This window comes from Choloepus didactylus, chromosome 7 (genome assembly GCF_015220235.1).
Source record: "Choloepus didactylus isolate mChoDid1 chromosome 7, mChoDid1.pri, whole genome shotgun sequence".
NCBI classification, from domain to species: domain Eukaryota; kingdom Metazoa; phylum Chordata; class Mammalia; order Pilosa; family Megalonychidae; genus Choloepus; species Choloepus didactylus.
This window is the reverse complement of record NC_051313.1, coordinates 122,858,285-122,883,935: the sequence shown is the minus strand read 5'-3', so window position 1 is coordinate 122,883,935 and position 25,651 is coordinate 122,858,285. Positions and strand designations below refer to the sequence as shown.

Below are 25,651 nucleotides of genomic sequence, written 5' to 3'. Positions count from 1 at the left end.
TTTCAGCAGTTGTCAGTAGTAAAAGTAGTAAATCAGGATCAGGTATATACTCAAAAAAATTCTTACATATAATTATTTCCATATTCTACATTGATACATGTATTTGCCAATATCATGCTAAGATGGAATGCGAATCTCACATTGCTTAGATCACTTCACAGAGAACATCTACATTTTAAATACCTTTCCTCCCAAATTTTTCTTAAAATGTAAAATTGGACAGTGTAGTTTAGATGATATTAACAGTCTCCAGAAAGTAGCACTATTATAAGTTGCAAATAATTTTAATGCCTTACTGATAGCGTTTTATTGGAATTGATCCTTTTAATTTTATGTTAATTAAAGTACCTAAAACTTAAATCATTTCTTGAATTCCATTTAATTTGTGTTTGGGGTATAATTTGTATTTTCCTTTATACAACTTTATATTATATACTAATATAATAAGAAGCTTGTTTGACTACATCACACAACGGCACTGATTAATTTAGTGGTACTTTTATTCCATAGATCACTGCTGACCTGCAGAAGAAGTTGGGGATGAGAAAAAGATAGTATATTTTGCAAATGGGATAAAAAAAATGTTGTAGATCATTTTTCCGGAATGCCATCAGACTGCCTTTCTCGGGAAGGAGTGTGTAAGTAAAGCACTAAAGAATGAATAGGATTTAACCAGTGCATAGATGAGGTTTGAGGATTCTTTATCTTTCAGTTTGTAGTCCTCATGCTCTTCTCTATAACACTATCAGAATCTATAAAAATAGGAAGTCCACCAGAATACAATTTTCAATTTTTAAAATGTGAAAGTCAAAAACTTCATCATTGTGTTATTCAGTCTGCACAATTTCTATTCCCCTTTTCGTTTTGAGAATTATCTCTCAATGTTTATAATTTGTTCTGGCCAAGATATTCCTTTACTTCTCTACTCACACAAAGTTCTTATTTCCATTTCAAATTATTTACCTATCCTCTGTCTCTTCCTTGCTATGACTATTCCATTCCCTTTACTCTTAACAAATTCTGCCCACCTGTTAACATTTATCTCTAGGCCAGCATCTTCCAAGAGGCACTCAAATCTATTTTCTACAAAACATTTCTGTTCTGGAATCCTGCACCACTTTTTTTGTAATCAGCTGTTATTTGCATGAGGACCATTTCATTGAGAATACCATGTGTCCTGAAATAGCAAATAAACTCCTAATGAGCAAGATAGTTCTCTTAAATGTATTTCTTATCATCATCAGCATGCAGGCTTATTTTTGGAACATAGTAGGCATCAAATAAACTCAGCTTGAATAAACCAATGTCTTTACTGATTCTATTAAACTGTTTTTCCTCCTGTTTCTCATCTATTTCTCATCTCCTAACCAGCAAAAAAATACGTGTTTACAGCATATATTAATCACATAGCAATATAATATAGTCATAATATTGTACTTAAAAAAACCCATATATTTCAAAGTACATACCACCCTACTCAATTATTTAGTCAAGAAATATCAACATCCCTAGCAATATCAGGCATGTCCTTTAAAATATATAGACATGTGTATCTATCTATCTATCTATCTATATATATATATATATATATATATATATATATACTTTACTTCTGATACAATTATGTCACCCCAGTTCCCCTAATTCACTTGTCCTTAGGAAAACAGAATCCATGAGACCAAGATTTACAGTATCCAACATTTTAAACTGTATATTTGAATATAAACGGAGCCTTTTCAACTCTCAATCAGTCTTGAGAAATCAGAATGTTCCAGAGAAAAGGAGCAAGGACATAGGTATACACATACACATATGTAAGCACAATCTGCTTCAGCAATACCTGTGTATCCAAATTTTTGGATAGATGAGAAATAGTTCATCTTCAGTCTGAAACAAACTGGATAATTGGAAAGAATTTAGGAAAGCTGAGAGTGAGAAGGAAATTCCCCCAAATATAGAGAAACCACCCTTTTGTGTTTTTTTCCTGCATTGCTCCTTCTAGAATGTACATTCTTCAAAATTAAGGCAACTGTACAAATACAGTTTATCTTAAACATAGAACTTCCTTCTGCAAAAATGAGTCAAGTTAATGTGATATTCAGAAACCAAAACACTTCATAGGAAGCATGTATGAAAGCTACATTAATTACTGCTTTGGGTGTGTTGAAAACCTACATGAGCAATTGCAAAAAGCAACTGTCATGGTTACTCTATATAGATAATTTGCAGTTTATGCTGATGGGCCAGAGAAAGGATGTGGTCCTCACCATTTGCTCACCTCTAAAAATCTGTCCCTTTAGTCTTCTAATTATTTTCATGAGACAAGAAGATGGTACTTAGACATGAGCTTTCCAGAACCATGGGATTTTGAACAGGGATCTTTGAAATCAGGACCAGGTTTGGGGTGGAAGTGCTTATTTTTTGAGCCATAAAGCAGTTGAAGTTTGTAACAAAGCAGGAACAAGCAGGAAATGGTATCAGGCCCAGAATGGGATCGTGGGAGCCATCTATTCCCAATAGAGCATTTAATACCAAGCACAAGAGTGACCAAGAATCAAGGTTTCCTGGGGAAATTGTATGGAAAGAATTACTTCTGAGCACTTCCATCATCTATCTAGAAGGCTTTCAGCACCTCAATTCACATTACAATAAAATCTTGGAAAAGTGAATGTTATTATCCTCAGCAATGTATGTTTAATAGAATAAGTTTACATATGCAGGTTCTGTTTTAGGAAGAATACAACTGAACACTTAGTAGTAATGTATTTGATTTGGTCAGCATTTCCAAAACTTTTAAAATGTTTTTCTGGACAAATAAGTTTGAGAGACCCTTTATAGAAATTCACAAAGTACATTGATACAGCTAAAGATATGCCAGCTTTCATTAGATTTCTTCCACAGTATTACCAAATAATTTGATAAAAAAACATTTAACTGAGCAACATTTTAAACATCTTTTGTAAGTAGGTTAGTGGAAGAAGCCTTGAGAGACCCTGCCATAGAAATATGCATTTAAAAATAAAAAGGGTGATCAGATGTTGACATGAAGTATACATCCCTGGTTATAAACATACAAAGATTAAGAAATTTCAGAAGGGGTGGGAGGGCCAGACTAAGTTGCACATAAGAAACACTCCTCTCACTTACAACTTTGAGAGGATCCTGAAAGTGGACCCAGTTCATTTAATGTCATAAACTAAAAATAAACTGGTAATAGACATTATATACAAATATGGGAAAGCTGATATACAGGCAATGATATATATAAAATAAAGACATGAACATATGCAGCTGAAATTAAGTTCCTTCTTGAAAAGTTTAGTATTCTGCTGGATTTAGGTACAAGTCAAAAAGAGATAAAAATGTGGTCCAATCTCCTAAGTAGGGAAATATTCTGTTTAATGTTCAAAAAGAGGGAAATATTATGTGTATAAGATGGTGAATTTAATAGGATTGAAATATTATGTGTAGAAGATGGTAAATTTAATAGGATTGAAAGAGAGTATAGAATTATACAGTGCACTTAGGGACCAGGACTTTAGAATTCCTGCAACAAGAACAACAAAATACTTTCTTTGTTTACTAATGACAACAGCCACCAGGGTAACCACCACTGTTACTTATAGTTGACTTTTGCCTGATTATGAATTTTATGTAAATGGAATCATACTGGATGTACCATTTTGTTTTGGCATCTCACTCTTAAATTCTAGTAATTTTTATATTTAAAAATGTTTATACATCTCCAAATGTGTCTTCTATAAATAATGACTTTTTCCTTCTTTTTAATCCTTTTACTTGTTTTTGGTTGTTGTTGCCTTCTTTTCTTGACTGAGATTGTTAGGGTCACCAGTATAATGTGGAACAGAAGTAATGCCTATTTTTTTTTTTTTTTTTTTTTTTTTTTTTTACCTAGAGGGAGGATATAAGACATCCATTTTAAAGTAGTCTGTAAAATGTTCAGCTTACTTTTCTAAAGCTAAAGTCCATCTCCCAGTATATTACACTGCTTGTACAGGTGGAGGAATGGAATGAATAAGGCATCTGTAAAACATTGGAGATCCATTATAGATTCTCACAAAAACTTTTACAGTGTATAAACTCTTAGTGTCTTTAAATATTTTAAAAATGACCATTCCACTTACTGTGAAAATTTAGCAACTAGCAAACATAAAAGCATTCTTGGAAAGTAAGATTTGATTGCCCATATTTGAATAGATTACTAATAGTTGCATTAGTGACTCATCAAATCAAGTTGAAGAAATATATCAGAATAGAGATGAATAGATCATAAATATGAATCATGAGAGAAAATTTATGAGATAAAGATTTGATTTGATAGCTTTTTAAATCTAATTTAAGAATGAAATTGTAAGAGAATAGAAGTTAGAATACATTAACTGAAGAATCAGATTTAAATAATGCACTAAACTCAAGCAATAAAAAATGGAGAATAAAAAGCCACTTGTGAAATTTCAATACAAACTCTGAAATCCAAGGATATTAAAAAAAATCCATAAAGTTTCCAGAGAGAAATGTTCCAGGTTGCCTGAAAATAAAGAAAATCATAGTGGCACTGTATTTATCTTCTGACACATTATGAGAAAAAGTAAATGCATATTTGTAATTTTACAGGGAAAAAGGATTATGAACCTAGAAACTATGCACAAGAGATATAAATAACATAAAAACCATGAAATAAGTAGTCAAATTTATTAATGCAAAAGAGAATGAGTAAAAAATAGAACTCTAGGCAAGAGTATTGAACAGCAAAAAGATGAATTTTTGTAAGTGACAAAAGGTGCTATTGTGGAGGTTTGGATGTATTATGTCCCACAAAGCCCCACGTTCTTGAATGCAATCTTGTGCAGGCAGATGTATTAGTCTTGATTAAATTGGAATCTTTGGATTAGGTTGTTTCCATGGGGATGTGACTCACCCAACTGGGGGTAATACCTTTGATTACATCATTTCCATGGATATATGGCCCTGCCCATTCAGTGTGGGTCTTGAGTAGTTTACTGGAGCCCTATAAGTGCTCAGGCAGAAGAAAATGCTGCAGCCAAGAAAGACATTTTGAAGATGGCCATTTAAAGAAGACTTTTGCTAGCCCAGAGTTTGCTCCAGAAAAGCAAAGAGAGATGAAGTCCAGAGTTTGCCCTGGGATATGCTGAGACAGGACCCCAGTTGCTTAGAGAGAAATATCCTGGGAGAAAGAACCAAGAACACGCAGGAGCTGAGAGAGGAACTGGAACATAACCTGGGATCAGCAGATGCCAGCCATGTGCCTTCCCAGCTAACAGGTTTTCTAGACATCGATGGCCAGCCTACAGAGAAGGTGCCCTACTGTTGATGCATTTGCTTGGACACTTTTATGGCCTTACCACAGTAACTCTGTAACCAAATAAACCCCCTTTAAAAAAGTCAATCCATTTCTGGTACTTTGCATAACAGCAGCATCAGCAAACTGGAACAGCTATTCACTAAGGTAGTATTAGCAAACACAAAATTTGTTCATAAAAATTATAATAGAAACACAATAAATATGACACATGTACAATCAAATGGTATGGTAACACACTTCTTTGAGAAAGTAGAAAAGAATGTATGAGTGGAAAATCCAAATATATTATTCATGCACACACATATACACATACATATAGATATGTACATACATGTGTACAAACACATATATATTTAACTACAGATCTAAATAATGAAGTCCTATCTCATGTTTGTGAATTGGAAGACATAATGTTAAGAAGGAAACACCATTCAAAGCAATCTATAGATTCAAAACAATTCCTATCAAAATTCCTTTGGCTTACTTTTTCAGAAATGGAAAAATCTGATGCTCAAATTGCAACGGGCCCAAAATAGCCAGAAAAATACTGAAAAAGAACAAAATTTAAAGACCCACACTTCCAGATTTCAAAACTTATTACAAACCTACAATGATAAAGGAAATGTGGTATATAGGCATTAAGATAGATATTTAGACCAATGAAATAGAATTGTGAGTTCAGAAATAAACCCATGCAACTATTGCCAATTCATAACTCAAATTTGACAAAGGTTCCATGGCCATCCAATAGGGAAAGAATAGTATCTTCAAAAAATGTTCCTGGGAAAACTAAATATCCTTTTGGAAAAGACAAAATTCAACCGCTTCACACCATATATAAAAATTAACTCAGAAGAGATCAACACTTAAGTATTAGAGTTAAAATTATAAAACACATAGAAGAAAACAGGGAGGTGGGGTAGAATCTTCACAATTGGTTTTGAGAATAGATTCTTAGATAGGACACCAAAAGCAAAAGCAATGAAAGAAAAAATACATTTGACTTCATCAATATTAAAAATTTTGTGCATTCAAGAACATTATTAAGGCAGTGAAAAGGTAACTTTTAGAATGGGAGAAACTATTTGCAAATCACATCTGATAAGGTTATAGTATTCTGAACATATGAAGAATTCTTCAATCAAAGGACAAAAAGATCCCAAATTTAAAATGAACAAAGGACTTTAATAGACATTTCTCCACAGAAGATATATAAATGGTCAAAAAGCACATGAAAAGATACAAAGATGCTCAACATCATTAGCCCTTGGGGAAATGTAAATCAAACCTACAATGAAATACCATTTCACACCCACTAAGATGGCTACAACGATAATGTAATAATACTAATAAAAACAACAAGAAATAACAAGTGTTGGTGAGGATGTAGGGAAATTGGAACTATTTACATTGTTGGTGGTGGGGGGGGGGTAAAACAGTGCAGGTGCTTGGAAAACTGTTTGGCAGTTCCTCAGAAATTTAAAGGTAGGATTACTATATCACTGCATGCAGTGAGTTGCTACATTGTAAGTTGTAAATTTTCAACCAATGACTGCTTCATTTCTTACCAAGCATAACATTTACCAAGTGTTTCTTGTATGCCTGGCAGTGTACTTAGTGTTTCACCTATAATATCCTAAGTGCATCACACATTTTCCTATAGTTCATAGAAAACAAAGAAACCTTTAACTATGAAAGCACAGATGAATAATAGAACATTTCTAATTATGTGAAACTGGCCCCAAATGAATCATTTGTGCTGCATTTTTTTTCAAAAGAATTCTATAAAGTGTGCTTGCCTTGGATATTGGGACTGGGTAAAGTGGCATGTGAATCCAAACTATTGAGATGTAAGAGGTATCTGATCTCCCTCCTTTGTTTCTTTCATATTTCCATTGATCACTGAAAGTCCATCTCCTGATTTAAATCATCAGAACCTTGCCAGTGTTCATGGCCACTTCATCTTTTAAAACACTGAATAGGGTTATATATTATAAATAATCATTGTTATGAATTCCCATTTCTTCAGTTAGAATAACTTGATTACTGACTCAACACAGAGTATTTATAGGTTGATAATAATAGAATATTCTATATAGTTTCCTATGAATTCAATAATGTGAGGTTTTAAAGGGAAGGAGGTTTGAAATTGATAAACTGCATTTTAATGGCTCTAACTTACTTTTTATTCATGGTTTGCTTCTACATTGTTTGTTTTTGTAATTCAAAACAAGTAAACAAGAAAGATAGGAAGATCTTCATTGTTCTTCCATGACAAGGAGATTATGGATCAAGTTTTTCAACAAAATGTTACAGGTGAGACAAAGCAGCATTATTCTGCCAAATTGTTGCCCTGCCTGCCCATCCTCCTTTCTGTAAATCCCTGGCACCTGCTTTCAGTATCTCACTGTCTGCAAATATATATGGCCATGTATATTCATGGAATGTACACAGAGCTTATCTCATATATGTGGATCTCAAGCTCCCAAACTAAGTTCAACAGATGAGGGCACCAAAAATCACTAGATAGCATAATAAAATGTCAAATTTTACATGGTTCAATAATATTCCAAGTGACAGACAGGGAGAAGAGAATTTTGCTGCATTGTATTCTTGTCTCCAGTGAATCCTATACATTTGTATTTATGTGATTTAGTGTTAATTTCTAGACAGAATATCAATTGTATCTGTTTAAATATTTAAAAATACAGGTCTGTATATGGTAACTTTTTATGTAGAAGAAGCATAAATACTTAAGTTATGAAAACATCTAATACATTGAAAGGAGACACATGAACAAAGAATAAATGTTAGAATCACATAACAAAATATATTTAAGGCGTGTTCCAAACACTTGGAAGATGCTCTATAGGTCATCAACGTGCAGGCTCTGGAGAAGCTAACAAATTAAAAGTTAGAGATTGCTACTTATATAGATACATGATAGTTAGAGAATAGAACTAATATGTTAATTAAAAGACACATTGATTGAGAAAGTAGGAGAGAGAGGGCACACAGGCTTGGAGGCACAGTCAATATAAGATTAGTTAGAAATATTTAAATATGAGAGTTAGACATGCTTATATTTAATATAAAGTTATTTGCTTTTCCAGGAAGCAAATAACTACTCTAGGTAGAACTGGTAATAGAGTAAGGAAAACTACTGTGCTTGCCCTATTTGAGTCATTGTTCCACAGTATAAATATTGCTCTTTAAAATCTAATTCACAAACTCTAATCAGCAAGCTCTTTCCCCCAGCAGCTCCCATGCTCAACATGCTTGGCGAGGATTTTATTATGTATGCATGAATTTGGTCATCTACTGTAATTCATTGTCCTTTCATAACATAAAATGTATAGAATTTATAAATATAGTTTGAACTATTAACTTGCATAGATTAAGAAATATGTTATGGAAATTTGTTCTTCTGAAAGTTGAAATGATGGGGTTCCCAAAATGACCAGAGCATGTTGACCTCTTTGATCCAAGTCTAAACCAGTTCTTACAAACAAAAATAAGCTAACAAAAAGTCCTCTCAAAATGAAATTTCTTATTTGCCCTAAAATATCCTAACTGGGAAACAAAACCTCAAAACATTCTTCTTTGAATCTCAGGTCTAGTCTTACACAATTGTTGCATAGTAGAGTTTAAAGAGAATATGTGGCTTATTTTCTTTTGCATTGGTGGTAATAGTCAAGTGCCTTCTAATACTTGCCAGACTGACACTAGTATATGTGTTCTGACTGGAGGATAAGCCACTAGTGGAATTATAATATTGAAAGAAAACTGACATTTGTGGTCACATTAATTTTTGTCTAAGTATTTTGGTAATAAGTACAAAACCTGGATGCCATAATGCACCAGAATTGATGCTAATTTTAGTTGGCTCCATTTCCTCTACTATACAGTAAAGAGAGAAAGAACTGTGATGTTGAAGGACTAGATGTCTACTGGATGAAAAAAACAATAAATGATTGTCTTCATTTTGCTTGGTGTAACTTTCCATTCTCTGCCCCATGGATTTTTGTGCCCAAGAATAACCAATATTTTCCAAGGAGGTCACACCCCAAAAGTCCTCCCTCCTCTTTCACATTCTTGTTATTCTAAAGGAAGATAAGGAGATTTATGACTTCAAAGAGGAGAAAGTAGTCAATTTTCCATGATTCTGAATATAGTAAATGTTGGTTGTATAAGAAGAGTTCCCTCTATTTACTGCAAATAGGGACCAGCCCCAGATTTCCTCAACTTTTAAAATAAAATTTCCTTTTCTTTCCCATTATGTGAAAAACAAAACCCTACCTTCCAGGAGGAATGACAGTTTAGCAGTAGAGAATGGTGATGGCTTTGATAAAAAGTTCAGTGACAGTAACAGATTGATGCAGTGGAAGGACCATGTGGAGGTAGCCTGTTTCCTCAAAGTCTCTACTGCAGTCTCTCAGCTCAAATAATCTGCAGTTTGATGGAGCTTAGATTGTTTACTCAGCACTTGTCTCTGGAGATCTTATTTCCAGGCAACTTCTCCTTGCTATATTGGAGAGGGACATACATGGGTCTCTGGAGAGAAAAGAATGAGAGAGGCTTGTGGCTTCCTTTTCTACAGGAATGCTATCAATTGTATACTACTTTCTAAACAAACACAAGCACACACATTTTTACTGGAAAGTCATCCCCAAAATAAAGGGCATTAAAAATCACAGGCAATGAGAACAACCTTCCGTTCTAATCAAAATGAACTTTGCAAAGTCTGTTAAGGTCACTCACCTACATCCCACAACATATACTACTAATATTATTGGCCAATACTATCTTGATAGCTTCTTTTTTTTAAATTCAGTTTTACTGAGAAATATTCACATACCATACAGTCATCTATGGTGTGCAATCACCTGTTCACAGTACCATCTTATAGTTGTGCATTCATCACCCCAATCTATTTTTGAACATTTTCCTTACAGCAGAAGGAATCAGAATCAGAATAAAAAATAAAAATAAAAAAAGAACACCCAGATCACCGACCCCCTGATCCCACCCTATTTTTCATTTAGGTTTTTATCCCATTTTTCTACTCATTCATCCATACACTGGATAAAACTAGTGCAATCCACAGGGTTTTCGCAATCACAGTGTCACCCCTTTTAAGCTACATTGTTATACAATCATCTTCAAGAGTCAAGACTACTGGGTTGGAGTTTGGTAGTTTCAGGTATTTACTTCTAGCTATTCCAATATATTAAAACCTAAAAAGTGTTATCTATATAGTGTGTAAGAATGTCCACCAGCATGACCTCTCGACTCCATTTGAATCTCTCAGCCACTGAAGTTTTATTTCATTTCATTTTGCATCCCCCTTTTGGTCAAGAAGGTGTTCTCAATCCCACAATGCCAGGTCTAGATTCAACCTCGGAAGTCATATCCTGCATTGCCAGGGAGATTTACACCCCTGGGAGTCAGGTCCCATGAAGTGGGGAGGGGAGTGAGATCATCCGCCAAGGTGGCTTAGTTAGAGAGAAGGAGAACCACATCTGAGCAACAAAAAGGCAGTCAGGGGGAGAATCTTAGGCACGGTTATAAGCAGGGTTAGCCTTTCCTTTCAGCAACTAGCTTCATAGGGGCCAGCCCCAAGACAGAGGGCTCAGCACATCGAGCTGCCAGTCCCCAACCTTTGTTAGAAAATCAGCAACAATCCAGGTGAGGAAGTCCAACACCTCTGCATTCTCCCCCAGCTCTTCAGGGGGGCCCCTGAATATATATTTTTATTCTCCACCCAACTTTCTTTAGGATATGTTGCTATTTCATTCTAATCTATACAGACCTACCATAGCTCACTTCCTATTCAAAGTGCAATGTAATTGTAGTGTTTGAACAAACTGACTGTAGAAGTTATATTGTTCAGAAAATATAGATCCTACACTAAATAAACATCTCTTCCCTTGGTCACACATGAAAGTTGAAGTTTGAACACAGTCAGTTTGAACCTTTACCTCTTGGCCCAACTTGCTCTACTCTTAACCAGATCTGTTTTATTCATATCTCTAATTGAAGTCTGGGCTCTGTTTCAGCTTTTTTTTTTAACAGTTGCTGTATGTGTAAATACTGATATTCATATCTGCCGTGCTCTAGCTCTGAGTTTCAGGTGTAACACAGATACCCAATGTTCCAGAGACCAATCAGGTTATACATTAAGGGATCAACATCTCAGAGTTTGGGGATAGCCATTACAATTCAGGAATAGATTTGACTGCTGTAAGAGCTTGCAGTCTAGGGACCATTACTATAATCATTTCCCTGTTACACTGTGCTCTAAAATTTAATTCTGAGTTTACACATTGTAGTTAGTCCATATTGGTGTGACATTATAGTGTTTGCCTTGGTTTCTGGTGGACTTCACTCAACATGCTGTCTACAGGATCCATTCACCTCATTGCATGTCTCACAGCTTCATTCCTTCTCATTGTTGCTCACTATTCCATTGTATGCATACACCACAGTTCACATTCCGTTCCTCTGTCAGTGTACCCTTAGGCCACCTCTCCCCATTGCAAATCATGAACACTGCCTCCACAAACACCAGTGTGCAAATGTCCACCCATGTCTCTGCTCCTGGATCCTCCAAATACACACCCCACAATGAGGTCACAGGATCCCATGGTCTCACATACTCAGCTTCATGTGGAGCCACCACAGTGACCTCCAGAAAGTCTACACCATTCTGGCTCCTCATCAACATTAAATAGGTACATCACTCTCTTCATGTTTTCTCCAGCACTTTTATGTCTATTTATATTTTTTCCTAAGAGAGATATATTCACATAACATACAACCATTCACTGTGTACAATCAGTTGTTCATGGCAGCATCACATAGTTGTACATTTATCACCACAGTCAGCACTTGCACACATTAATTATTATGTAAGAGTGTTTGTTTTTATTTTGGTGAATATTAAAAAAGATAATAAAAGAAAAATGAAAATGTCACACAATACAATATAATAGTAAAACACAAAAAACAATACCACTACCAAGAATCCCATATCTCTCTCTTATATCCCACTCTCATACAAATTTAACTTTGGTATATTGCCTTTGTTACATTTAATGGAAGCATACTGGAATGTTACTGTTGACCATGGACTCCAGTTTGCTTTTATTATGTTTTTTTCCCAAATACCATCCTTTTTTTTTTCAACACTCTGGATGGTTGACATTGATTTGTTTTCCCACATGTGAGAATGTTTTTATATTTGTACATTTAGCAACAGTCATTGGCCACTCCAGTTTTTTCCAAGTTATAGAGTCCCAGTTTTCATCATCTATCTTTACTTCTGGTGTCATGCATTCTCCTATCCCACCCCTTTCAGTTTTACTCACAGACATCTTTGTTCCATGTACTTACAATATTTTACTACCATCACACAGTATTATGCTATCCATTTCTGGATCTAAACAATCAATCCCTCACTGAACATTTCTGTAGTCCTTCAACATCAAATGTCTGATCTGTACCCTCTTTCTATCTCCTGGTAGCCTGTGTTATCAGCTTTTAACTCTCAAAATTTGCTCATTAGTTTTATTTCATATTAGTGAGACCATACAGCATTTGTCCTTTTGTTTCTGGCTAACTTCACTCAACATAATGTCCTCAAGGTTCATCCATGTTATTATATGTTCCATGTCTTTGTTCTGTCTTACAGCTGTATAATATTCCATCATATGTATGTACCACAGTTTGTTTATTCAGTCATCCATTAATGGACATTTGGGCTGCCTCCATCTCTTGCCAATCATGAATCATGCTACAATAAACATTGGTTTACAAATGTCCATTTGTGTCTTAGCATTCAGTTCCTTTGAGTATCTACCTAGCAATGGAATAGCTGGGTCATATGGCAAATCTATATTTAGCTTTCTGAGGAACCTCCACACTTTCTTCCATAGTGGTTGCACCATTCTACATTCCCACCAGCAATGAATAAGTGTGCCTCTTTCTCCACACCCTCTCCAGCACCTGTAATTTTCTGTTTTTTGGATAATGGCTATTCTGGTAGGTGTGAGATAGTATTTCATTGTGGTTTTGATTTGCATTTCCCTAATAGCCAGTGAAGTTGAGCATTTTTTCATATTTTTTTGATCCATTTGTTGTTTCTCTTCAGAAAAGTGTCTTTCTATGTCTTTTGCCCATTTTTTAATTGGGTTGTTTGTCTTTTTGTTGTTGAGTTGTAGGATTGCTGTATATATTTGGAATATTAAACCGTTATCTGATATGTGGTTTCCAAGTATTGTCTGCCATTGTGTAGGCTGCCTTTTTAATTTTCTAACAAAGTTCTTTGATGTGCAAGATGTTTGATTTTGAGGAGACACCATTTGTCTATTTGTTCTTTGGTTGAACGTGCTTTGGGTATAAGGTCTAGGAAACCACCTCCTATCACAAGATCTTTAAGATAGTGTCCTACATTTTCTTGTTAGAGTCTTCAGGTCTTAGTGCTTGTGTTTCGGTCTTTGATCCAATTAGAGTTAATTTTTGTATGGGGTGTGAATTTGGAGTCCTCTTTCATTCTTTTGGAAATGGATATCCAGTTCTCCAAACACCATTTATTGAAGAGGCTGCTCTGTCCTAGTTTATTTGGCTTCACTGCCTTATCAAATATCAATTGTCCATTGATGCAAGAGTCTATTTCTGAACACTCAATTCAGTTCCATTGGTCAGTATCTTTGCTTTTATGCCAGTACCATGCTGTTTTGAGTACTGTAGCTTTGTTATATGCTTCAAAGTCAGGTAGTGTGAGACCTCCCACTTTGTTCTTCTTTCTCAAGATATTTTTGGCTATTTGGGACTCCAAAGTCTGTTTTTTGTTTTGTTTTGTTTTGTTTTTTTGCTATTTTTGCTATCCGTTTCTCCTCTTCACTGGGCTGATTGCTCCCAGATTCTCTAGTGTGTGTTCTCAGTTTACCTGTGGTTGGAGATTTTATTTGACAGTCTGAGTTTGCTAATCAATTCTGCAACTGGGGCCCTGCTGGTTCCCAGCAGAAACTGCTTCCTCTTCCCTTGGGAAAGCAGCTACAAGACAGTCTGCCATGCCTGGTGGGGAGTGTCACTGGCCTCCTGGCCATGGGAACTTACAGGTTTTACTGTGACCTTAACTGCTCTTCCCATTCCAGACTGTTGTACAATGAGTGGCTGACGGTGTCTGTTCCACACAGTTCCTGGATCACTACCAGCTACCCCAGAGGAGTAACTAAAACCCACACCTCACCACTGCACCATCATGCCCCTTAATATCTTCTTAAAAGTTTCAATTTTGTAATACATTCATTCATAAATTTTTTGATAGTTAAGATCTCTTTGTTGTACCTATGTGTTCAGTTATGCACATATCCATGTATACATGGATAGAGTTAAAACACAATTGCTGAGGAACCAAGAAGTGCTTCATAGAGAGCTGATAAATAGATAATGATCAAAAGGATGGGAACTGTGATATGTAACATAAAAGGAGAGAGAATTGAAAACTCATCAACTCTTGTGAAATCCTTAAAATTAAAACTTCATATCACCAAGAAATTATGCAACATTGATAAATTCATTTTGGGGCTGTTATAATTACTCTTTCAGTTTATAAAGGAGATAAATACATGTGTAGATTTATATATGCATTTGTTTAGATATACAAATATTCATATTTTGGGGTTGCATGTCCAAAAACATTTATTGTTGAGGTACTTGATTGAAGAGAATTAGAAAAATGAGGTACATAGATTCCTTCTGACATCTCCTTCTGTAAGATGCTCTTTCAACTATACCACTAAAAGGAGGTAAAGTTATTTACCAGGTGTGCTGGTTCTGTGTTTGGTTGCCATCAGAACCATAAACTGATTTCTGTTATTTAGTGTGTGAATGAATTAGGCTCACTTTAAAGAGAGTAGAATGACTAGAATTTAAACTTCCAGGAACAATCCTGAATTTCTTGGCCTTCAGGAAATAAATTAACATCTCAGATAATAAAAGACTTCACCTATACATACTAACATAATACAACTTGAAATGTTTCCTTTGATTGATCAGAGACAAAGTTATAGGTTAGAATATTTGAACTGGAGATAAAAGATCTAAGATAAAGATTTCTGTAAACACCATCTTATTTTGGGTCCTATAGAAAGCAGATCTGGAAGCAAGAATTTAAGCACTGATATTGTATTTGGGAGGTGTTAAGACCAGGTGCCAAAGGGAGGCATAAATGGGAGAATGAGGCAAAACATGTATTTATGTTTGCCTGGCATGTGAGACTTACCTGAAGTTGTGCAAGGAGAAACTATCCTTCAAACTGTCCATAGATGGGAGAATGGAGAGAGGACCTATCTAATTGGTACACTTTTCTTCATCTTTTATGGCTCAGCTTTTACCCAATGGGGGGGAAACTTCCACATAGTTAGACTTCCATGTCAGTGTGACATTTCAAAGTGAACATCTGTCTTGGCACAGAAGGCACTGATCAAGGAGAAAAAGGAGCAAGTCAAGAAAGCTGAGAAGAAGGCTTATTCAGGTTTTGTATAATATCTAAATGTGTAAACAGATATTCCATTTACATGGATGAAAAAATTCAGAATTGGAAATATGTCAACACTAACACTGATTCATAAACTAACAGCAGGACTTTTTGTTAGGAATAAAATAAAAGAATACTAAATTTCAAAGCAAAATATAAAGGTCTCCCTTAGCCAAGACTATCTGAAGAGAAAATATGAGAGATTAAGAGCATAGGATTTATATTAATTCTAATTCAATGAATGTATATGGAAATTAGGTTTAGCATTATAGAAGGAAATAAAATCCATATCTTTGTGGATTAAACCCTAAAGATGAAAAACATTATGTTAGATTGTGGAATCACTATTTTAAATGTAACCTTGATACTGTAAGGAAGCTATGCAACCTTGAAAGTGTAAGCAAGCTATGTATTTTAGTTGTAGTACCATTGAGAAGCAAAAAATATGGGACATGCTCCCAGGCACATGTAGGCAGCAATTAAGCTATACATTAATCATTCTTAACTATGTTCTCTCATCTATCATCTCAAAATTTGAGGCACCCTGCACCATGTATCTTAAAGGATGTAATCCAAAGTAATGTAGTGAATAACTGAGATAAAGAACTAATGAAGTTCTCCAGACTCTTGTTACATATTACCCAAAATGATTATCTTTCTTTCTCTCTAAGGGATATAAAATTCATGTGAAAAGTCACTACAGGGAAGCAGATTTGGAAATTTCTTCTGACCTCCCACCAGTGTAAATAAACCCTCTTTTCCTCAACAGCCTGTTTGGTGTTTCCATGTATTAAGTCACACCAAGCAATGAACCCCAATTTGGAGGAGCCCCATCTTCAAGATTTGGGGGAAAATGCAAGAATATGGCTTTATGATATAAACAAAAATAGAGTAAAAACTTTTGAAATGTTATTTCCAAATTTGATTACCTTATAAAAGCTGTCCATATTATAGCAGCACAATAAATGAAGATATCAGAATGAAACCTGGGAGGAGTTATTCGCAAAACCAACAGCCAAGAAAGTTTTATTAGTGATAATAAAGAAAGAATCCCTAATATCATTAAATACCAGAATGATCCTTGGTAGGAGCTGTCAGCTAACAGAAAAGGAAAACTCAATGGCCAATAGACAAGAGAAAAAGAACTCAACTTCTCTGGTAATCAACAAATAAGCATATTAAGACAAGGTATAAAATTCATACTCATCAGAAAGTTGAAAGTAAATATTCAACAATTGTGTTTGCTCTAATAAGGAAAATAGAGTATTTTCCACATACCGCTATAATGAGTGAGGAAAAAGTTTGAAAACATCCTCCATATGGAAACTTTAATAACTCATAAAGCAGAACTCTGTATCAATGTGAACATATTTCTCTGCTATGAAGTTATAAAATGGTTTGGAGGAGAACACATCAGCTACAAGATAACAGTTGCTTTTGGGGATGATGAGAGAGCATGAGATTGCAGAATGAAACAAAGAAGACTTTCATTCTATCTGAATGGTTTTATTCTTAAAAGAGATTTGCATCCATAGCAACACTAACCTTTATTACTTTGGGTGGTGAGTCCATGGGCTTTGGCTAATTCTGCATATTTCAGTATTTCATAATTTAAGAGAAAAATGAATTACATGAAGACAGACATTTCTGTACCTCCAGTAAAAGCTTTCTAAGAACTAAATTATATCTTATTAATAAGTCATAGTTATACTAAATTGTCAAAAGTGGAAGAAAAATAATTGCCCTTGCCAGATTATTATCTTAATATCTGTGTAAAAGTCGTCAATATTCAGTATATAGAATTTGGAAATGAAAGGAGGGGATACATTTGAGCATAAATGCTGAAATGCTGCAGATTTAAGTAGTGTTTTCTCATTCAGAGTAATAAATACTCTCTCATTTTTCTCCCCAACTCTTTTTTTCTTACCTCTCTGACTTCTAAAATGAGATAAACAATACACAATTTACTGTATATTTTGTATACTTATTTTGAAAACCAGAATTCTGGTGTCCAAATTTTATTGCACTTTCTAAAATGATTGTCCTTGGCCATCACCATAATGCTCAGATTCCTTATCTGAAAAATGGAGATAATAACTTCCTCACAGGCTCAAAATGGGAGTAGGGAAGATGAAGGAAGTAAACCACTCAGCATAATTACTAAGATAATTCACCCAGATTGGGGCAGATAAGGATGCTAAACATGAGGTCTATTCTGCTCATATTTTCTATGATCTGAATGGTGGATTTATTTTTTCCCCAAAGCAATCTCTTTTTATTCTACTTTATATTTTTCTTTTATCTCAGAAACAGATTCAAACTCAATTCTATCATTTTTTGTTTTTTTAAATTACATTTCAATATAAATTGCATTTACTACAATATTTTTTTCTGGAAACTACCTTTTTAATAGTTTGATTAAGAGAGAATTGAGAATCATTGAGTTGTCCATGATCTTGGGGCATTTACATTATGCCTCACAACTTTTTCTTTTACAGAAGAACTTTATAAAGACTGCTTAAATAATAGGAAGATATATCTTGTTATTCAATAAGAAGTGTCAATATTGACTAATTTGTAGAGAATCCTTGTCCTGACTAAATTTAGATTGCTCATCTCATACATGAAAAGTGTATGATTATATGATGAGAGGAGGAATGTAATGCCCTTTTTAAAATTTTAAAATGTTTTCATAGGTTTTTGGCTTTATTATCCTGCTTCCTAGATACTTTTAATTATTAACTACTATTGTAACTATTTCCCATTTTCTAATGTCTAATTAGAAAAAAAAATGAAAAATCTCATTATTACAAAGATTATACTGTTGTAGAAGCTGACAAAATAGTTGAAAAAGACAAATAGAGACTAATATTTCCTATGCATACATACATAAGATCATAATGGAAATATTTTATATGAAATTCAAGAAGAAACTAAAGAATAATGCACCATGTTCATGTGGAATTTATTTCAGAATTCAAGAGTATTACAACAGATCAAAATCTCAAATGATGAAAAATGGAAGGAAACATTCAACAAATATCATTGTTTACAATTCAAAATTTTAAAAATATGGATATTTGAAACCTTTTTTGAGATAGTAGGGAAGAGTAGGGAAAGTTAACCAATAAGGCAATAATGTTTAGCTGAAAATGAAATCTAGTGTCATTGTTTTATGGTTTTCCAGAGAAACAACCAATAGGAGATGTGTTTATGGAAAGAATATATCACACATGTACATACATGAGATTTACTTATTTAAGGAAATTGACTCATGCAATTGTGGGTGCTATCAAGTGAAAAATCCATAGGGCAGTTAAGATTTGATGCTGCTGTCTTTGGGAAGAATTTCTTCTTGTCTGAGAATCCTTGATTTTGCTCCTGATCTTTCCAATGATTGGATGACAGGCACCAACATTATTGAGGGTCATCTCCAGTAATCAACTGAATGCAGATGCTAACATATTTGCAAAATACCTTCAAGCAACATTTAGTGTTTGAATTAAAAACTTGATATGATAGCCTAGTCAAGTTAAAATATAAAACTATCACTATTATCAAATGCAAACTTAAAATGATAATTTCATAACAATTCTGAAAAAAAAACTGATAGAAGTTTTGTATCGTGTTAGTCATATGAAATTAAAACATTGAAAAACCAACAGTCATAAAAACAGAATAGAATTTGCAGGAACTGATGCAATTATTAGATATAACTCTAACATGTATAACTGACAAGAACATCAACTTAAATACAAATACATGTGTCTGAAATGATCAAATGTCATAAATCTGATATTGCAAGTCAGTGAGGAAATGATAAATTATTGAACACCGTAGGCAATAATTCACTAAAGAATGTTGAATCTATGATTATAAATTTAACTACACTATACCTGAGAAGATTAAATATATAAAGAACTCACTGCAAAATATAAATCTTAATAGGGGAATGGGGAGAAAATATGGATGCATACTTGCATAAACCTTGATTAGGAAAGTTTTTTACAAAACAAATAAAAAAGAGGATGATGTGTAATTTTTCACCTAACATTATAAGACAAATAACATTGAATTGGAATGGATGGGGGAACTCTTGTAATGTATTGAGAAATAGATGGATTATATTTCAACTCCTTTAAATTTAACAATGTTATATCCTTGGCTCAAACGTACATAGTATACAGAAGTAGATATATAATAATGTATGCACATTTCTAAATACAAAACTATTGATAGGTACAGTTTAGAATTTACAGTCATATTACAAACAAAAATAATGACCAATAATTTGTAATTGAGTCAAATAATTTGCAGCATCCTCATAAAGAATCACTATTCAATCATTGGTCTTATGGCTAATGTTTATTGATAATAGAAAAATACTTATGCTTATTAATAAAAATATTTGTTTATAAAATAGAAACAAGTATCTTTCACTCAAATATAGAGCTAACAACTAATACTAAAGTCATTGCCTCTTTTTCCTTTTATCCATCCAAAGGAGAAATGGAATATATATTCTTAGGGGCTTGGGTATGTGTGGGTGAGTTGGCTTATGAGATGTTCTGAATGGAGTTATAGCAAATGTTCAGTTGAGAAATGCCTTTCTTCTTCCTTTTTCATGAGAAAACTCTGTTCTGGACACCGCACAACTCCATGTTAATTAGAAAATTGAAGATACAATTCCCCAAGGTATGAAAGTATTTGTAGACTATGCACATCTCATTTATTATTATGTGTTTTCCTTCAGGGAATATTGCTGAAGAACTATTTACTTGAGCCTTTACCATTGTTTTTGTATCGCGATTGGCTTCAGGAGAGGAAACCTAATATGCTAAAGTCAGGTCACTGGTTATCTTCTCTACACAATGGGACAGGTAAAAGGGAGAAGGGGGTGATTTAGAGGATTGAGTCACCTGTCTGTTTGCTCCCAGTTATACTGATCAACATTGACTGAGTCAGACCCTTCCTTCTATGGCTCACTTTGTCTCTCCTACAAAGCTCCTTTTAGGAATTCTTTCTGAGGTCTGATCTTTATGAATCTATCTCAAATGGAATCATTATTGTTCACAGAACAAGAAGAATCACAAAAATGCATGGGGGAAAAGAAAATTCTTGATCTTTTTGTCAAAAGGAAAAGGATATTCCTCTAGGGATTTTTTTCCTCTTCCAAACAGCACTTGATAGCCTTTGTTCATATTTCAGGTTTTGTGAGATGTCAAGTAGGGAAAAATTGTTCTTTAAATCTTTGCTGGGTTAAAATTTCATACACACACACACACTTCAAACTCCAAATCCTGTTCTACATAAACAGGATAAAATATAAACCAAACAGCATAAAATATAGACCATGGAATGGATGTACTGGAAGTCCCTCTAGAAGGATTCCTCAAAATCTAAAAGTTTTAAAAATAATTTAGAATATTTCAGTGGAATGATATGGGAAGATTAATTACATTGTTTTGATTTCATTTCTGATTTTGACATAAGTAAGGACCTTATCAGTTCTTACATTAATGTTATTTTCCTTTATAAAATCTGAAAATTTAAAAAGGTTATTTCTCAAGCTGCTTCCAAAACTAACATCATATTAGATTAAGTGACTGGTAATTACTAGATTTCTGAGTACAAAAAAAAAAAGGGGGGGTGGGTAATAGATAAATTCATACTTAGCGAGACATTCCATTCCAAAAAAGTTCAAATTGAAGATGCATTTTACATTTTTAATGTATGAAAACTGTGTTTTTTCTGGAGGCAACAGAAATACCTTCTTGTGCTCCTGTTTTGATATCAGGAGTAGAGTATTTAAATAAATTGAAATATGACTTTTAAATATTAAAACTAAAACATATCAATCTGGGATAAGTTAGCATTTTATACTAAGCAGCATTAGAAATAGGCAGCATGTGGGAATCTATATAAGATGATTTTCAAGTTTTCTGAGAAGAACTTTTATCTGAAAGAATGTGAACTTTTAGCTCCAGAATTAAAAATTTTAAAACCTTATTCTATTAAGGTACAATTTGACTTATGAAATATAAACATACCTGAATAAAATGAGAAATTGATCCTTCATTCAGTATTCCTTATAAAAAGTGATTCAGTCAGATACTATTTTAGGAGGAGATAAATTTGAGACACAGGTAATAATATCAATAAAAAGAGTAAATAAAGAGGTATGGTGGAATATATAATCTAGATTTTCACTGTGCAGAAAAATGTAAAATGAGCACATCAAGACATTTTTCTTTTCATGACTTTTCCAAATGCAGTGCCTGGTCTTTAACTACTGAGTATTTATAAGTGAGTTTTTACCTTCTTTTCATCACATGCTATTTATTGCTATCTATGTTAGGAAATGTGTGCTAGTCTGAGTTAGTTTGTATATTCTTATGTCAATGTACCAGAAATATGTTCTCTACACCAACTTTAAGAGATGTAAAATTGGCATGTGAATAATCATAAACCAGTTGTTAAAGAATACTATAATACCATTTATCTTCCCTCTATGTTAAAACTGGTCCATAATTGACTGCTGTCACCCCCTGATCAGATAATTAGTTGTAAGAAACCCAACCTACTTTGTCTATGAGACAGAGAAGACACAAAGTATATTCCAATTATTTTCCTGACCCAGTACTCATTTCTCTCCATATTTCTGTATTCTACTTTCTGTAATAAAGGAAAATGGTCACTCATGATCTATTTAGTATTTCATAGTCTCAGTATTCATGCCGTTGTGTCCCTCTCACTAAGCAGCAATGTTTTCTCTCGAACTTTAAGTAGATTATTTTCAATAATATTAATCAGGAAATGGGGAATAGAGAATGGTCCCATGAAGAAAAGATGATTGGTTAAATGTTTATTGAGACAAAATATTGATACCAAAGAATGCCTTTATTTAAGGACAGTTTATAAAAGTAATTACTTATTTTTCCTTTTCTGCAAAGATAAGTAAATCAAAATATTTTCCTCAGTTGAGTTTCCAATGCCCATTTTTCTGTTTTACTATAACAGGCTGATGGAGAAAATCAATTTGACATCTGGGTAAGATTTTGTTTTGCTTGGATTTTTTGATGAGCCACAATTGGAGGTGGTCCTTTTTGCAGTAGTTTTGATATCCTGTATTCTGACCCTTCTTGGCAACACAGCTATCCTGGTGTCCTGTCTGGATTCCAAACTCCACACATGTATGTATTTCTTCCTCACTCATCTCTCCTTTCTTGACCCTTGCATCACTACCAGCATCAACCCCCAGCTGTTGTGGAACTTGAAGGGACCAGCCAAGACCATCTCATCCACTGGTTGTGCCATACAACTCTATGTGTCCCTCTCATTGGGATCCTCTGAATGTGTGCTCCTTACTCTCATGACATTTGACCACTATGTGGCTGTGTGCAGAACTCTCAGCTACACTTCTATCATGCATCCATCATCTGCAAGGCCTTAGCAGGAATAGCATGGCTCTGTGGGGTAAGGAACACTCACATCCATAGCACCATCACCCTTCAGCTTCCCTGATGTGGGCATCACCGTCTCCACCACTTCTTCTGTGAGGTGCCTGCCATGATCAATCTGGTATGTGTTGACATCCATGTGAATGAAGTCCAGCTCTTTTTGGCCACATTAGTGCTGCTCCTTCTTCCTATGACTTTGATACTGGTCTCCTACAGACTCATTGTTCAAGCAGTGATAAAAATCAAGTCAGTCCAAGCTTGGTGCAAGGCCCTGGGGACCTGTGGCTTCCATCTCTTAGTGGTGTCCCTCTTCTTTGGGACCAGCTCAGCCATCTACATCCAGCCAAAACTGTCCTATGGCCATAGCCAGGGCAAGTTCCTCACACTCTTTTACACAGTTGTGACTCCCACCCTCAATCCCCTCATATACACCCTGAGGAACAAGGATATGAAAGGAGCCCTGTAGAGATGGCTAAGGAGACAGCCAAATTCCTAAGGAAAAGTCATGAACCAGTGACATTCAGTTCTGGAAAAATATTTAAGAGACATAATGTTAAATAACTGCTCCCAATTATATAACATGTGTGTCATTCACCTCTCTGTATGTACATACAATCAGGCTAAAATGATCTGAAAAAGAAACCCATTCTGATTCAACTTGTATAGCTCATGGAACTTCCTTTGTGAGTTTCTGTGTTTGCATATAATAAGTATTTTCACATGCTCTCTTATGCCTACATTTATTGCACAGAATTAAAACAGTGCTTGAATATTGAACAGAGTATGGAAAATGTATTAGCATGAGGAAATCACTGCAGCATTTCTTTTGAAAAAGATCCCTGGTGTAATATTACTTAAAGTCGTTTGTACACATTATCCTGGTTCTTTCAGGAAAAATACACAACAAAACAAAAATTGGAACTATGTTTAGGGTGGGTTGTAGTGGATAATCAGAATAAGAGTCTACTGTAAATGTTATGAAGGAAAAATTATATCCATATATATTTATTAAAAATATTTAAATCACTAAATATTCATTTTATCTAGTTTTGGATGGCCCCAGGGCCTGCTTGGAAAAACATTGTATTGAATCCTACTTTTCACTCTGTTTTCTTTCCTTAGGGCTTTTGTAGTAGATAACATGTGGGTTCTGGAGCCAGATGGCCTGGGTCTGAAATTTTTCTTTTCTTCTCCCTATTTATGTTTAGGCCTCTGCTTTTAAGTAACCTGTTTGTTCAAGAAATTCAAAATTTTCAGTGAGGATTTTATAATCTAATTCATGCATAGTGCTTAAAAAACAATGCTGGTACTGGGTAAATGCTGAGTAAACCACCACAATTATTAAAATAATTTAAAAAAAAAAAGCATGGATCTTGAAATCTCCAAATTTTCACACCTTAATTCTCAAATTGTACTTTGTTGGTGTGTATTTGTTTCTGTTCTTTTTTATTTTCCCGGGAACACTGACACCAACCACAATTCCTCTTCTCATCTTCACACCACTTTGAATCATCACCAGTTTTCACAAGTGTCAATTTTGACCTTGTAATCTTTGCTCTAAAGCACTGGATCTGGCTGCAGGCTCTTAGCATCAGAGTGCATGAGGACAAAGCACAATTCTGTTAAGAGCTAGATGATTATCTAGGTCAATACTTAGGAACTCGAGTGTGCTATATCAAGTCACAATTTCCTCACCTGTACAAGAGTGGTAACTAGTGTCCCTAATTTACTTGACTGCTGTGAATATTAACTCTGCTAATCCAGGTAGTGTTTAGTCCAACGTGTTATATACAAACAGCAACCACCCAATAATTGTTCTTCTTCTACTTCAATGTATTTAAATGGTTCCAAGTCTCACTATAACTCAATAGCTCTTACCCATTTGATGATTTCCCTCTTACAGCTTTAGTCACTTGTAAGTTCCTTCCAATAACCTTTAAATATACCCCAGTATCTATGACCTTTCATAAAACTTTTAAGTGTGGGCCTCAGCATAAGCTTTCAATGTGGGCCCTCCATGTATTTATGTCTATCTACCTTTATATGAATATAAATGTTGTATCTATAACATCCCCACCCATTCTCTCCATCTCAATCATATGATCACTGCCCTAATTCAGATTCTCTATCTTACTCTTAATACACTTTGTAAACTTGTGGCCCTTGGACACAAATGTGTTTATGGGCACCTTTGTTTTGAAAAGCTGAGTTGATCTGAATGACCATGAATAGCCTCTACCATGTATTATGCTCTCTACTTTATGACAGACCTTCACAGATTGCTCAAGGTATCATGTAGTTTAC

General features: G+C 34.4%; 1 pseudogene; it reads left to right on the top strand.

Moving 5' to 3' along the window:
- The first annotated feature begins 604 nt into the window (after positions 1–604).
- LOC119540752 lies at positions 605–23,813 on the top strand (annotated as a pseudogene).
- The last annotated feature ends 1,838 nt before the right edge of the window (positions 23,814–25,651 follow it).